Source organism: Crinia signifera, chromosome 3 (assembly GCF_055691185.1).
Source record: "Crinia signifera chromosome 3, ASM5569118v1, whole genome shotgun sequence".
In the NCBI taxonomy this organism is placed as follows: Eukaryota; Metazoa; Chordata; class Amphibia; order Anura; family Myobatrachidae; genus Crinia; species Crinia signifera.
The window spans coordinates 337,415,234-337,430,726 of record NC_139219.1 but is presented as its reverse complement, the minus strand read 5'-3'; the positions used below and the strand labels follow the sequence as shown (position 1 = coordinate 337,430,726).

The 15,493-nt window shown below is 35.6% G+C and overlaps 11 non-coding genes across 11 annotated transcripts; all 11 read left to right on the top strand.

Moving 5' to 3' along the window:
- The first annotated feature begins 4,104 nt into the window (after positions 1 to 4,104).
- Positions 4,105 to 4,178, top strand: TRNAN-GUU (transfer RNA asparagine (anticodon GUU)). Its single transcript has one exon. It is a non-coding gene; the product is annotated as a tRNA-Asn (tRNA).
- An 884-nt stretch (positions 4,179 to 5,062) lies between these two features.
- Positions 5,063 to 5,136, top strand: TRNAN-GUU (transfer RNA asparagine (anticodon GUU)). The gene has a single exon. It is a non-coding gene; the product is annotated as a tRNA-Asn (tRNA).
- An 880-nt stretch (positions 5,137 to 6,016) lies between these two features.
- Positions 6,017 to 6,090, top strand: TRNAN-GUU (transfer RNA asparagine (anticodon GUU)). The gene has a single exon. It is a non-coding gene; the product is annotated as a tRNA-Asn (tRNA).
- Positions 6,091 to 6,969: 879 nt separating this feature from the next.
- Positions 6,970 to 7,043, top strand: TRNAN-GUU (transfer RNA asparagine (anticodon GUU)). Its single transcript has one exon. It is a non-coding gene; the product is annotated as a tRNA-Asn (tRNA).
- A 2,803-nt stretch (positions 7,044 to 9,846) lies between these two features.
- Positions 9,847 to 9,920, top strand: TRNAN-GUU (transfer RNA asparagine (anticodon GUU)). The gene has a single exon. It is a non-coding gene; the product is annotated as a tRNA-Asn (tRNA).
- Positions 9,921 to 10,805: 885 nt separating this feature from the next.
- On the top strand, positions 10,806 to 10,879 carry TRNAN-GUU (transfer RNA asparagine (anticodon GUU)). Its single transcript has one exon. It is a non-coding gene; the product is annotated as a tRNA-Asn (tRNA).
- A 436-nt stretch (positions 10,880 to 11,315) lies between these two features.
- TRNAN-GUU (transfer RNA asparagine (anticodon GUU)) lies at positions 11,316 to 11,389 on the top strand. Its single transcript has one exon. It is a non-coding gene; the product is annotated as a tRNA-Asn (tRNA).
- A 1,097-nt stretch (positions 11,390 to 12,486) lies between these two features.
- On the top strand, positions 12,487 to 12,560 carry TRNAN-GUU (transfer RNA asparagine (anticodon GUU)). Its single transcript has one exon. It is a non-coding gene; the product is annotated as a tRNA-Asn (tRNA).
- Positions 12,561 to 13,439: 879 nt separating this feature from the next.
- Positions 13,440 to 13,513, top strand: TRNAN-GUU (transfer RNA asparagine (anticodon GUU)). The gene has a single exon. It is a non-coding gene; the product is annotated as a tRNA-Asn (tRNA).
- Positions 13,514 to 14,399: 886 nt separating this feature from the next.
- On the top strand, positions 14,400 to 14,473 carry TRNAN-GUU (transfer RNA asparagine (anticodon GUU)). The gene has a single exon. It is a non-coding gene; the product is annotated as a tRNA-Asn (tRNA).
- An 880-nt stretch (positions 14,474 to 15,353) lies between these two features.
- Positions 15,354 to 15,427, top strand: TRNAN-GUU (transfer RNA asparagine (anticodon GUU)). Its single transcript has one exon. It is a non-coding gene; the product is annotated as a tRNA-Asn (tRNA).
- The last annotated feature ends 66 nt before the right edge of the window (positions 15,428 to 15,493 follow it).

The window sequence follows — 15,493 nt, the reverse complement described above, 5'->3', positions numbered from 1 at the left end:
CTCTTTTTTAACATAATAAAAAAGATAGAACTGAGCCAAAATATTAATCTCAGTTTTGTATTGGTTTAATCAACAAATAATTATAAAAAAACAAAGATAGCAGAGGATGGTTTCGATCCATCGACCTCTGGGTTATGGGCCCAGCACGCTTCCGCTGCGCCACTCTGCTAATCATATCAACAGCTTCAGCTCCTGAAAGCTTACCTCTTGACAAGAAAGTACCAATTTGTTTTTTTGTTCTTCAATGGAGGAAGAGTTTTACAAAAGATCTCCAGATGTTGGCCTTTTACACATATTTCAATAAATCATTTTTAGATCACTAATTTGATACTACTTTAGAGGGGTCTCTGTGGTGCAATCGGTTAGCGCGTTCGGCTGTTAACCGAAAGGTTGGTGGTTCAATCCCACCCAGTGGACGTAATCGACTTTTTGGTCACATTTTGGAGAACTAGATGTTGACAAGTTAAAACATTAAATCACCTCTTGTGGTATAGTGTTCCTGATCTTAAGTCACAGAAGCTCCTGAAAGCTTCACTCTTCATCAGAAACTACCAATGTTTCTCCTCTGTTCTTCAGTAGATAAAGAATCTTACAAAAGCTCTTTAAAATAATGACTATTAAATCTATGTCTAGGAATTTTTTTATGGTACTAACTTGAATCTAGTCTTATTTTGTTGACTTGGAACAATCAGTCAGCACATTTGGATTCTATCTCAAAGGTTTGTGGTTTAATCCCACCAAGGGATATTTTTGACCTTGTGATCATATTTTGAAGAACCTTAGGTAGACAAGTTAAAACCACCTCTTGTTATGCAGTATAACACATAAAACCACCTCTTGTTATGCAGTATATCTAGACTTCTCTGATACAATTCCTCTTAAAAGTAGTTAATTAGGTAAGTTTTTAGGAAACCATTGAAGCACCTTTTAGTGTTTGTACCAATGTGTTTCTTTGTTCTTTAATGGATGAACAGTTTTACTAAATCTCTTTTTTAACATAATAAAAAAGAGAGAACTGAGCCAAAATATTAATCTCAGTTTTGTATTGGTTTAATCAACAAATAATTATAAAAAAACAAAGATAGCAGAGGATGGTTTCGATCCATCGACCTCTGGGTTATGGGCCCAGCACGCTTCTGCTGCGCCACTCTGCTAATCATATAAACAGCTTCAGCTCCTGAAAGCTTACCTCTTGACAGAAAGTACCAATTTGTTTTTTTGTTCTTCAATGGAGGAAGAGTTTTACAAAAGATCTCCAGATGTTGGCCTTTTACACATATTTCAATAAATCATTTTTAGATCACTAATTTGATACAACTTTAGAGGGGTCTCTGTGGCGCGTTCGGCTGTTAACCGAAAGGTTGGTGGTTCAATCCCACCCAGGGACGTAATCGACTTTTTGGTCACATTTTGGAGAACTAGATGTTGACAAGTTAAAACATTAAATCACCTCTTGTGGTATAGTGTTCCTGATCTTAAGTCACAGAAGCTCCTGAAAGCTTCACTCTTCATCAGAAAGTACCAATGTTTCTCCTCTGTTCTTCAGTAGATAAAGAATCTTACAAAAGCTCTTTAAAATAATGACTATTAAATCTATGTCTAGGAATTTTTTTATGGTACTAACTTGAATCTAGTCTTATTTTGTTGACTTGGAACAATCAGTCAGCACATTTGGTTTCTATCTCAAAGGTTTGTGGTTTAATCCCACCCAGGGATATTTTTGACCTTGTGATCATATTTTGAAGAACCTTAGGTAGACAAGTTAAAACATAAAACCACCTCTTGTTATGCAGTATATCTAGACTTCTCTGATACAATTCCTCTTAAAAGTAGTTAATTAGGTAAGTTTTTTAGGAAAACATTGAAGCACATTTTAGTGTTTGTACCAATGTGTTTCTTTGTTCTTTAATGGATGAACAGTTTTACTAAATCTCTTTTTTAACATAATAAAAAAGATAGAACTGAGCCAAAATATTAATCTCAGTTTTGTATTGGTTTAATCAACAAATAATTATAAAAAAAACAAAGATAGCAGACGATGGTTTCGATCCATAGACCTCTGGGTTATGGGCCCAGCACGCTTCCGCTGCGCCACTCTGCTAATCATATAAACCGCTTCAGCTCCTGAAAGCTTACCTCTTGACAAGAAAGTACCAATTTGTTTTTTTGTTCTTCAATGGAGGAAGAGTTTTACAAAAGATCTCCAGATGTTGGCCTTTTACACATATTTTAATAAATCATTTTTAGATCACTTATTTGATACAACTTTAGAGGGGTCTCTGTGGCGCGTTCGGCTGTTAACCGAAAGGTTGGTGGTTCAATCCCACCCAGGGACGTAATCGACTTTTTGGTCACATTTTGGAGAACTAGATGTTGACAAGTTAAAACATTAAATCACCTCTTGTGGTATAGTGTTCCTGATCTTAAGTCACAGAAGCTCCTGAAAGCTTCACTCTTCATCAGAAAGTACCAATGTTTCTCCTCTGTTCTTCAGTAGATAAAGAATCTTACAAAAGCTCTTTAAAATAATGACTATTAAATCTATGTCTAGGAATTTTTTTATGGTACTAACTTGAATCTTGTCTTATTTTGTTGACTTGGAACAATCAGTCAGCACATTTGGTTTCTATCTCAAAGGTTTGTGGTTTAATCCCACCCAGGGATATTTAAAGAATAAATCATTTTTAGATCACTAATTTGATACAACTTTAGAGGGGTCTCTGTGGCGCGTTCGGCTGTTAACCGAAAGGTTGGTGGTTCAATCCCACCCAGGGACGTAATCGACTTTTTGGTCACATTTTGGAGAACTAGATGTTGACAAGTTAAAACATTAAATCACCTCTTGTGGTATAGTGTTCCTGATCTTAAGTCACAGAAGCTCCTGAAAGCTTCACTCTTCATCAGAAAGTACCATTGTTTCTCCTCTGTTCTTCAGTAGATAAAGAATCTTACAAAAGCTCTTTAAAATAATGACTATTAAATCTATGTCTAGGAATTTTTTTATGGTACTAACTTGAATCTAGTCTTATTTTGTTGACTTGGAACAATCAGTCAGCACATTTGGTTTCTATCTCAAAGGTTTGTGGTTTAATCCCACCCAGGGATATTTAAAGAATAAATCATTTTTAGATCACTAATTTGATACAACTTTAGAGGGGTCTCTGTGGCGCGTTCGGCTGTTAACCGAAAGGTTGGTGGTTCAATCCCACCCAGGGACGTAATCGACTTTTTGGTCACATTTTGGAGAACTAGATGTTGACAAGTTAAAACATTAAATCACCTCTTGTGGTATAGTGTTCCTGATCTTAAGTCACAGAAGCTCCTGAAAGCTTCACTCTTCATCAGAAAGTACCAATGTTTCTCCACTGTTCTTCAGTAGATAAAGAATCTTACAAAAGCTCTTTAAAATAATGACTATTAAATCTATGTCTAGGAATTTTTTTATGGTACTAACTTGAATCTAGTCTTATTTTGTTGACTTGGAACAATCAGTCAGCACATTTGGTTTCTATCTCAAAGGTTTGTGGTTTAATCCCACCCTGGGATATTTTTGACCTTGTGATCATATTTTGAAGAACCTTAGGTAGACAAGTTAAAACATAAAACCACCTCTTGTTATGCAGTATATCTAGACTTCTCTGATACAATTCCTCTTAAAAGTAGTTAATTAGGTAAGTTTTTAGGAAACCATTGAAGCACATTTAAGTGTTTGTACCAATGTGTTTCTTTGTTCTTTAATGGATGAACAGTTTTACTAAATCTCTTTTTTAACATAATAAAAAAGATAGAACTGAGCCAAAATATTAATCTCAGTTTTGTATTGGTTTAATCAACAAATAATTATAAAAAAAACAAAGATAGCAGAGGATGGTTTCGATCCATCGACCTCTGGGTTATGGGCCCAGCACGCTTCCGCTGCGCCACTCTGCTAATCATATAAACAGCTTCAGCTCCTGAAAGCTTACCTCTTGACAAGAAAGTACCAATTTGTTTTTTTGTTCTTCAATGGAGGAAGAGTTTTACAAAAGATCTCCAGATGTTGGCCTTTTACACATATTTCAATAAATCATTTTTAGATCACTAATTTGATACAACTTTAGAGGGGTCTCTGTGGCGCAATCGGTTAGCGCGTTCGGCTGTTAACCGAAAGGTTGGTGGTTCAATCCCACCCAGGGACGTAATCGACTTTTTGGTCACATTTTGGAGAACTAGATGTTGACAAGTTAAAACATTAAATCACCTCTTGTGGTATAGTGTTCCTTATCTTAAGTCACAGAAGCTCCTGAAAGCTTCAGTCTTCATCAGAAAGTACCAATGTTTCTCCTCTGTTCTTCAGTAGATAAAGAATCTTACAAAAGCTCTTTAAAATAATGACTATTAAATCTATGTCTAGGATTTTTTTATGGTACTAACTTGAATCTAGTCTTATTTTGTTGACTTGGAACAATCAGTCAGCACATTTGGTTTCTATCTCAAAGGTTTGTGGTTTAATCCCACCCAGGGATATTTTTGACCTTGTGATCATATTTTGAAGAACCTTAGGTAGACAAGTTAAAACATAAAACCACCTCTTGTTATGCAGTATATCTAGACTTCTCTGATACAATTCCTCTTAAAAGTAGTTAATTAGGTAAGTTTTTAGGAAACCATTGAAGCACATTTTAGTGTTTGTACCAATGTGTTTCTTTGTTCTTTAATGGATGAACAGTTTTACTAAATCTCTTTTTTAACATAATAAAAAAGATAGAACTGAGCCAAAATATTAATCTCAGTTTTGTATTGGTTTAATCAACAAATAATTATAAAAAAACAAAGATAGCAGAGGATAGTTTCGATCCATCGACCTCTGGGTTATGGGCCCAGCACGCTTCCGCTGCGCCACTCTGCTAATCATATAAACAGCTTCAGCTCCTGAAAGCTTACCTCTTGACAAGAAAGTACCAATTTGTTTTTTTGTTCTTCAATGGAGGAAGAGTTTTACAAAAGATCTCCAGATGTTGGCCTTTTACACATATTTCAATAAATCATTTTTAGATCACTAATTTGATACAACTTTAGAGGGGTCTCTGTGGCGCAATCGGTTAGCGCGTTCGGCTGTTAACCGAAAGGTTGGTGGTTCAATCCCACCCAGGGACGTAATTGACTTTTTGGTCACATTTTGGAGAACTAGATGTTGACAAGTTAAAACATTAAATCACCTCTTGTGGTATAGTGTTCCTGATCTTAAGTCACAGAAGCTCCTGAAAGCTTCACTCTTCATCAGAAAGTACCAATGTTTCTCCTCTGTTCTTCAGTAGATAAAGAATCTTACAAAAGCTCTTTAAAATAATGACTATTAAATCTATGTCTAGGAATTTTTTTTATGGTACTAACTTGAATCTAGTCTTATTTTGTTGACTTGGAACAATCAGTCAGCACATTTGGTTTCTATCTCAAAGGTTTGTGGTTTAATCCCACCCAGGGATATTTTTGACCTTGTGATCATATTTTGAAGAACCTTAGGTAGACAAGTTAAAACATAAAACCACCTCTTGTTATGCAGTATATCTAGACTTCTCTGATACAATTCCTCTTAAAAGTAGTTAATTAGGTAAGTTTTTAGGAAACCATTGAAGCACATTTTAGTGTTTGTACCAATGTGTTTCTTTGTTCTTTAATGGATAAACAGTTTTACTAAATCTCTTTTTTAACATAATAAAAAAGATAGAACTGAGCCAAAATATTAATCTCAGTTTTGTATTGGTTTAATCAACTAATAATTATAAAAAAACAAAGATAGCAGAGGATGGTTTCGATCCATCGACCTCTGGGTTATGGGCCCAGCACGCTTCCGCTGCGCCACTCTGCTAATCATATAAACAGCTCCTGAAAGCATACCTCTTGACAAGAAAGTACCAATTTGTTCTTTTGTTCTTCAATGGAGGAAGAGTTTTACAAAAGATCTCCAGATGTTGGCCTTTTACACATATTTCAATAAATCATTTTTAGATCACTAATTTGATACAACTTTAGAGGGGTCTCTGTGGCGCAATCGGTTAGCGCGTTCGGCTGTTAACCGAAAGGTTGGTGGTTCAATCCCACCCAGGGACGTAATTGACTTTTTGGTCACATTTTGGAGAACTAGATGTTGACAAGTTAAAACATTAAATCACCTCTTGTGGTATAGTGTTCCTGATCTTAAGTCACAGAAGCTCCTGAAAGCTTCACTCTTCATCAGAAAGTACCAATGTTTCTCCTCTGTTCTTCAGTAGATAAAGAATCTTACAAAAGCTCTTTAAAATAATGACTATTAAATCTATGTCTAGGAATTTTTTTATGGTACTAACTTGAATCTAGTCTTATTTTGTTGACTTGGAACAATCAGTCAGCACATTTGGTTTCTATCTCAAAGGTTTGTGGTTTAATCCCACCCAGGGATATTTTTGACCTTGTGATCATATTTTGAAGAACCTTAGGTAGACAAGTTAAAACATAAAACCACCTCTTGTTATGCAGTATATCTAGACTTCTCTGATACAATTCCTCTTAAAAGTAGTTAATTAGGTAAGTTTTTAGGAAACCATTGAAGCACATTTTAGTGTTTGTACCAATGTGTTTCTTTGTTCTTTAATGGATGAACAGTTTTACTAAATCTCTTTTTTAACATAATAAAAAAGATAGAACTGAGCCAAAATATTAATCTCAGTTTTGTATTGGTTTAATCAACTAATAATTATAAAAAAACAAAGATAGCAGAGGATGGTTTCGATCCATCGACCTCTGGGTTATGGGCCCAGCACGCTTCCGCTGCGCCACTCTGCTAATCATATAAACAGCTCCTGAAAGCATACCTCTTGACAAGAAAGTACCAATTTGTTCTTTTGTTCTTCAATGGAGGAAGAGTTTTACAAAAGATCTCCAGATGTTGGCCTTTTACACATATTTCAATAAATCATTTTTAGATCACTAATTTGATACAACTTTAGAGGGGTCTCTGTGGCGCAATCGGTTAGCGCGTTCGGCTGTTAACCGAAAGGTTGGTGGTTCAATCCCACCCAGGGACGTAATTGACTTTTTGGTCACATTTTGGAGAACTAGATGTTGACAAGTTAAAACATTAAATCACCTCTTGTGGTATAGTGTTCCTGATCTTAAGTCACAGAAGCTCCTGAAAGCTTCACTCTTCATCAGAAAGTACCAATGTTTCTCCTCTGTTCTTCAGTAGATAAAGAATCTTACAAAAGCTCTTTAAAATAATGACTATTAAATCTATGTCTAGGAATTTTTTTATGGTACTAACTTGAATCTAGTCTTATTTTGTTGACTTGGAACAATCAGTCAGCACATTTGGTTTCTATCTCAAAGGTTTGTGGTTTAATCCCACCCAGGGATATTTTTGACCTTGTGATCATATTTTGAAGAACCTTAGGTAGACAAGTTAAAACATAAAACCACCTCTTGTTATGCAGTATATCTAGACTTCTCTGATACAATTCCTCTTAAAAGTAGTTAATTAGGTAAGTTTTTAGGAAACCATTGAAGCACATTTTAGTGTTTGTACCAATGTGTTTCTTTGTTCTTTAATGGATGAACAGTTTTACTAAATCTCTTTTTTAACATAATAAAAAAGATAGAACTGAGCCAAAATATTAATCTCAGTTTTGTATTGGTTTAATCAACTAATAATTATAAAAAAACAAAGATAGCAGAGGATGGTTTCGATCCATCGACCTCTGGGTTATGGGCCCAGCACGCTTCCGCTGCGCCACTCTGCTAATCATATAAACAGCTTCAGCTCCTGAAAGCATACCTCTTGACAAGAAAGTACCAATTTGTTTTTTTGTTCTTCAATGGAGGAAGAGTTTTACAAAAGATCTCCAGATGTTGGCCTTTTACACATATTTCAATAAATCATTTTTAGATCACTAATTTGATACAACTTTAGAGGGGTCTCTGTGGCGCAATCGGTTAGTGCGTTCGGCTGTTAACCGAAAGGTTGGTGGTTCAATCCCACCCAGGGACGTAATAAACTTTTTGGTCACATTTTGGAGAACTAGATGTTGACAAGTTAAAACATTAACTCACCTCTTGTGGTATAGTGTTCCTGATCTTAAGTCACAGAAGCTCCTGAAAGCTTCACTCTTCATCAGAAAGTACCAATGTTTCTCCTCTGTTCTTCAGTAGATAAAGAATCTTACAAAAGCTCTTTAAAATAATAACTATTAAATCTATGTCTAGGAATTTTTTTATGGTACTAACTTGAATCTAGTCTTATTTTGTTGACTTGGAACAAACAGTCAGCACATTTGGTTTCTATCTCAAAGGTTTGTGGTTTAATCCCACCCAGGGATATTTTTGACCGTGTGATCATATTTTGAAGAACCTTAGGTAGACAAGTTAAAACATAAAACCACCTCTTGTTATGCAGTATATCTGGACTTCTCTGATACAATTCCTCTTAAAAGTAGTTAATTAGGTAAGTTTTTAGGAAACCATTGAAGCACATTTTAGTGTTTGTACCAATGTGTTTCTTTGTTCTTTAATGGATGAACAGTTTTACTAAATCTCTTTTTTAACATAATAAAAAAGATAGAACTGAGCCAAAATATTAATCTCAGTTTTGTATTGGTTTAATCAACAAATAATTTTAAAAAAACAAAGATAGCAGAGGATGGTTTCGATCCATCGACCTCTGGGTTATGGGCCCAGCACGCTTCCGCTGCACCACTCTGCTAATCATATAAACAGCTTCAGCTCCTGAAAGCTTACCTCTTGACACGAAAGTACCAATTTGTTTTTTTGTTCTTCAATGGAGGAAGATTTTTACAAAAGATCTCCAGATGTTGGCCTTTTACACATATTTCAATAAATCATTTTTAGATCACTAATTTGATACAACTTTAGAGGGGTATCTGTGGCGCAATCGGTTAGCGCGTTCGGCTGTTAACCGAAAGGTTGGTGGTTCAATCCCACCCAGGGACGTAATCGACTTTTTGGTCACATTTTGGAGAACTAGATGTTGACAAGTTAAAACATTAAATCACCTCTTGTGGTATAGTGTTCCTGATCTTAAGTCACAGAAGCTCCTGAAAGCTTCACTCTTCATCAGAAAGTACCAATGTTTCTCCTCTGTTCTTCAGTAGATAAAGAATCTTACAAAAGCTCTTTAAAATAATAACTATTAAATCTATGTCTAGGAATTTTTTTATGGTACTAACTTGAATCTAGTCTTATTTTGTTGACTTGGAACAAACAGTCAGCACATTTGGTTTCTATCTCAAAGGTTTGTGGTTTAATCCCACCCAGGGATATTTTTGACCGTGTGATCATATTTTGAAGAACCTTAGGTAGACAAGTTAAAACATAAAACCACCTCTTGTTATGCAGTATATCTGGACTTCTCTGATACAATTCCTCTTAAAAGTAGTTAATTAGGTAAGTTTTTAGGAAACCATTGAAGCACATTTTAGTGTTTGTACCAATGTGTTTCTTTGTTCTTTAATGGATGAACAGTTTTACTAAATCTCTTTTTTAACATAATAAAAAAGATAGAACTGAGCCAAAATATTAATCTCAGTTTTGTATTGGTTTAATCAACAAATAATTATAAAAAAACAAAGATAGCAGAGGATGGTTTCGATCCATCGACCTCTGGGTTATGGGCCCAGCACGCTTCCGCTGCACCACTCTGCTAATCATATAAACAGCTTCAGCTCCTGAAAGCTTACCTCTTGACACGAAAGTACCAATTTGTTTTTTTGTTCTTCAATGGAGGAAGATTTTTACAAAAGATCTCCAGATGTTGGCCTTTTACACATATTTCAATAAATCATTTTTAGATCACTAATTTGATACAACTTTAGAGGGGTCTCTGTGGCGCAATCGGTTAGCGCGTTCGGCTGTTAACCGAAAGGTTGGTGGTTCAATCCCACCCAGGGACGTAATCGACTTTTTGGTCACATTTTGGAGAACTAGATGTTGACAAGTTAAAACATTAAATCACCTCTTGTGGTATAGTGTTCCTGATCTTAAGTCACAGAAGCTCCTGAAAGCTTCAGTCTTCATTAGAAAGTACCAATGTTTCTCCTCTGTTCTTTAGTAGATAAAGAATCTTACAAAAGCTCTTTAAAATAATGACTATTAAATCTATGTCTAGGAATTTTTTTATGGTACTAACTTGAATCTAGTCTTATTTTGTTGACTTGGAACAATCAGTCAGCACATTTGGTTTCTATCTCAAAGGTTTGTGGTTTAATCCCACCCAGGGATATTTTTGACCTTGTGATCATATTTTGAAGAACCTTAGGTAGACAAGTTAAAACATAAAACCACCTCTTGTTATGCAGTATATCTAGACTTCTCTGATACAATTCCTCTTAAAAGTAGTTAATTAGGTAAGTTTTTAGGAAACCATTGAAGCACATTTTAGTGTTTGTACCAATGTGTTTCTTTGTTCTTTAATGGATGAACAGTTTTACTAAATCTCTTTTTTAACATAATAAAAAAGATAGAACTGAGCCAAAATATTAATCTCAGTTTTGTATTGGTTTAATCAACAAATAATTATAAAAAAACAAAGATAGCAGAGGATGGTTTCGATCCATCGACCTCTGGGTTATGGGCCCAGCACGCTTCCGCTGCGCCACTCTGCTAATCATATAAACAGCTTCAGCTCCTGAAAGCTTACCTCTTGACAAGAAAGTACCAATTTGTTTTTTTGTTCTTCAATGGAGGAAGAGTTTTACAAAAGATCTCCAGATGTTGGCCTTTTACACATATTTCAATAAATCATTTTTAGATCACTAATTTGATACAACTTTAGAGGGGTCTCTGTGGCGCAATCGGTTAGCGCGTTCGGCTGTTAACCGAAAGGTTGGTGGTTCAATCCCACCCAGGGACGTAATCGACTTTTTGGTCACATTTTGGAGAACTAGATGTTGACAAGTTAAAACATTAAATCACCTCTTGTGGTATAGTGTTCCTGATCTTAAGTCACAGAAGCTCCTGAAAGCTTCACTCTTCATCAGAAAGTACCAATGTTTCTCCTCTGTTCTTCAGTAGATAAAGAATCTTACAAAAGCTCTTTAAAAAAGCAGAGGATGGTTTCGATCCATCGACCTCTGGGTTATGGGCCCAGCACGCTTCCGCTGCACCACTCTGCTAATCATATAAACAGCTTCAGCTCCTGAAAGCTTACCTCTTGACACGAAAGTACCAATTTTTTTTTTTGTTCTTCAATGGAGGAAGATTTTTACAAAAGATCTCCAGATGTTGGCCTTTTACACATATATCATTAAATCATTTTTAGATCACTAATTTGATACAACTTTAGAGGGGTCTCTGTGGCGCAATCGGTTAGCGCGTTCGGCTGTTAACCGAAAGGTTGGTGGTTCAATCCCACCCAGGGACGTAATCGACTTTTTGGTCACATTTTGGAGAACTAGATGTTGACAAGTTAAAACATTAAATCACCTCTTGTGGTATAGTGTTCCTGATCTTAAGTCACAGAAGCTCCTGAAAGCTTCAGTCTTCATCAGAAAGTACCAATGTTTCTCCTCTGTTCTTCAGTAGATAAAGAATCTTACAAAAGCTCTTTAAAATAATGACTATTAAATCTATGTCTAGGAATTTTTTTATGGTACTAACTTGAATCTAGGGTACTTATGTAATATCTGGGCTCCCGTTTTTCTTATGAGACCGCATCCCCTCGCGGGGCTCGCTGCGCTCGCCACGCTTCGGGCACGGTGGCTCGCTGCGCTCGCCACACTATATAAAATCAACTCCATGCGTAGTTGGATAGTAGGGGTATGAAAAAATGGGGTGCATTTAACATGGGAGCCCAGATAATACATAAGTACCGAATCTAGTCTTATTTTGTTGACTTGGAACAATCAGTCAGCACATTTGGTTTCTATCTCAAAGGTTTGTGGTTTAATCCCACCCAGGGATATTTTTGACCTTGTGATCATATTTTGAAGAACCTTAGGTAGACAAGTTAAAACATAAAACCACCTCTTGTTATGCAGTATATCTAGACTTCTCTGATACAATTCCTCTTAAAAGTAGTTAATTAGGTAATTTTTTCAGGAAACCATTGAAGCACATTTTAGTGTTTGTACCAATGTGTTTCTTTGTTCTTTAATGGATGAACAGTTTTACTAAATCTCTTTTTTAACATAATAAAAAAGATAGAACTGAGCCAAAATATTAATCTCAGTTTTGTATTGGTTTAATCAACAAATAATTATAAAAAAACAAAGATAGCAGAGGATAGTTTCGATCCATCGACCTCTGGGTTATGGGCCCAGCACGCTTCCGCTGCGCCACTCTGCTAATCATATAAACAGCTTCAGCTCCTGAAAGCTTACCTCTTGACAAGAAAGTACCAATTTGTTTTTTTGTTCTTCAATGGAGGAAGAGTTTTACAAAAGATCTCCAGATGTTGGCCTTTTACACATATTTCAATAAATCATTTTTAGATCACTAATTTGATACAACTTTAGAGGGGTCTCTGTGGCGCAATCGGTTAGCGCGTTCGGCTGTTAACCGAAAGGTTGGTGGTTCAATCCCACCCAGGGACGTAATTGACTTTTTGGTCACATTTTGGAGAACTAGATGTTGACAAGTTAAAACATTAAATCACCTCTTGTGGTATAGTGTTCCTGATCTTAAGTCACAGAAGCTCCTGAAAGCTTCACTCTTCATCAGAAAGTACCAATGTTTCTCCTCTGTTCTTCAGTAGATAAAGAATCTTACAAAAGCTCTTTAAAATAATGACTATTAAATCTATGTCTAGGAATTTTTTTATGGTACTAACTTGAATCTAGTCTTATTTTGTTGACTTGGAACAATCAGTCAGCACATTTGGTTTCTATCTCAAAGGTTTGTGGTTTAATCCCACCCAGGGATATTTTTGACCTTGTGATCATATTTTGAAGAACCTTAGGTAGACAAGTTAAAACATAAAACCACCTCTTGTTATGCAGTATATCTAGACTTCTCTGATACAATTCCTCTTAAAAGTAGTTAATTAGGTAAGTTTTTAGGAAACCATTGAAGCACATTTTAGTGTTTGTACCAATGTGTTTCTTTGTTCTTTAATGGATGAACAGTTTTACTAAATCTCTTTTTTAACATAATAAAAAAGATAGAACTGAGCCAAAATATTAATCTCAGTTTTGTATTGGTTTAATCAACTAATAATTATAAAAAAACAAAGATAGCAGAGGATGGTTTCGATCCATCGACCTCTGGGTTATGGGCCCAGCACGCTTCCGCTGCGCCACTCTGCTAATCATATAAACAGCTCCTGAAAGCATACCTCTTGACAAGAAAGTACCAATTTGTTCTTTTGTTCTTCAATGGAGGAAGATTTTTACAAAAGATCTCCAGATGTTGGCCTTTTACACATATTTCAATAAATCATTTTTAGATCACTAATTTGATACAACTTTAGAGGGGTCTCTGTGGCGCAATCGGTTAGCGCGTTCGGCTGTTAACCGAAAGGTTGGTGGTTCAATCCCACCCAGGGACGTAATCGACTTTTTGGTCACATTTTGGAGAACTAGATGTTGACAAGTTAAAACATTAAATCACCTCTTGTGGTATAGTGTTCCTGATCTTAAGTCACAGAAGCTCCTGAAAGCTTCAGTCTTCATCAGAAAGTACCAATGTTTCTCCTCTGTTCTTCAGTAGATAAAGAATCTTACAAAAGCTCTTTAAAATAATGACTATTAAATCTATGTCTAGGAATTTTTTTATGGTACTAACTTGAATCTAGTCTTATTTTGTTGACTTGGAACAATCAGTCAGCACATTTGGTTTCTATCTCAAAGGTTTGTGGTTTAATCCCACCCAGGGATATTTTTGACCTTGTGATCATATTTTGAAGAACCTTAGGTAGACAAGTTAAAACATAAAACCACCTCTTGTTATGCAGTATATCTAGACTTCTCTGATACAATTCCTCTTAAAAGTAGTTAATTAGGAAATTTTTTCAGGAAACCATTGAAGCACATTTTAGTGTTTGTACCAATGTGTTTCTTTGTTCTTTAATGGATGAACAGTTTTACTAAATCTCTTTTTTAACATAATAAAAAAGATAGAACTGAGCCAAAATATTAATCTCAGTTTTGTATTGGTTTAATCAACAAATAATTATAAAAAAACAAAGATAGCAGAGGATAGTTTCGATCCATCGACCTCTGGGTTATGGGCCCAGCACGCTTCCGCTGCGCCACTCTGCTAATCATATAAACAGCTTCAGCTCCTGAAAGCTTACCTCTTGACAAGAAAGTACCAATTTGTTTTTTTGTTCTTCAATGGAGGAAGAGTTTTACAAAAGATCTCCAGATGTTGGCCTTTTACACATATTTCAATAAATCATTTTTAGATCACTAATTTGATACAACTTTAGAGGGGTCTCTGTGGCGCAATCGGTTAGCGCGTTCGGCTGTTAACCGAAAGGTTGGTGGTTCAATCCCACCCAGGGACGTAATTGACTTTTTGGTCACATTTTGGAGAACTAGATGTTGACAAGTTAAAACATTAAATCACCTCTTGTGGTATAGTGTTCCTGATCTTAAGTCACAGAAGCTCCTGAAAGCTTCACTCTTCATCAGAAAGTACCAATGTTTCTCCTCTGTTCTTCAGTAGATAAAGAATCTTACAAAAGCTCTTTAAAATAATGACTATTAAATCTATGTCTAGGAATTTTTTTATGGTACTAACTTGAATCTAGTCTTATTTTGTTGACTTGGAACAATCAGTCAGCACATTTGGTTTCTATCTCAAAGGTTTGTGGTTTAATCCCACCCAGGGATATTTTTGACCTTGTGATCATATTTTGAAGAACCTTAGGTAGACAAGTTAAAACATAAAACCACCTCTTGTTATGCAGTATATCTAGACTTCTCTGATACAATTCCTCTTAAAAGTAGTTAATTAGGTAAGTTTTTAGGAAACCATTGAAGCACATTTTAGTGTTTGTACCAATGTGTTTCTTTGTTCTTTAATGGATGAACAGTTTTACTAAATCTCTTTTTTAACATAATAAAAAAAGATAGAACTGAGCCAAAATATTAATCTCAGTTTTGTATTGGTTTAATCAACTAATAATTATAAAAAAACAAAGATAGCAGAGGATGGTTTCGATCCATCGACCTCTGGGTTATGGGCCCAGCACGCTTCCGCTGCGCCACTCTGCTAATCATATAAACAGCTCCTGAAAGCATACCTCTTGACAAGAAAGTACCAATTTGTTCTTTTGTTCTTCAATGGAGGAAGATTTTTACAAAAGATCTCCAGATGTTGGCCTTTAACACATATTTCAATAAATCATTTTTAGATCACTAATTTGATACAACTTTAGAGGGGTCTCTGTGGCGCAATCGGTTAGCGCGTTCGGCTGTTAACCGAAAGGTTGGTGGTTCAATCCCACCCAGGGACGTAATCGACTTTTTGGTCACATTTTGGAGAACTAGATGTTGACAAGTTAAAACATTAAATCACCTCT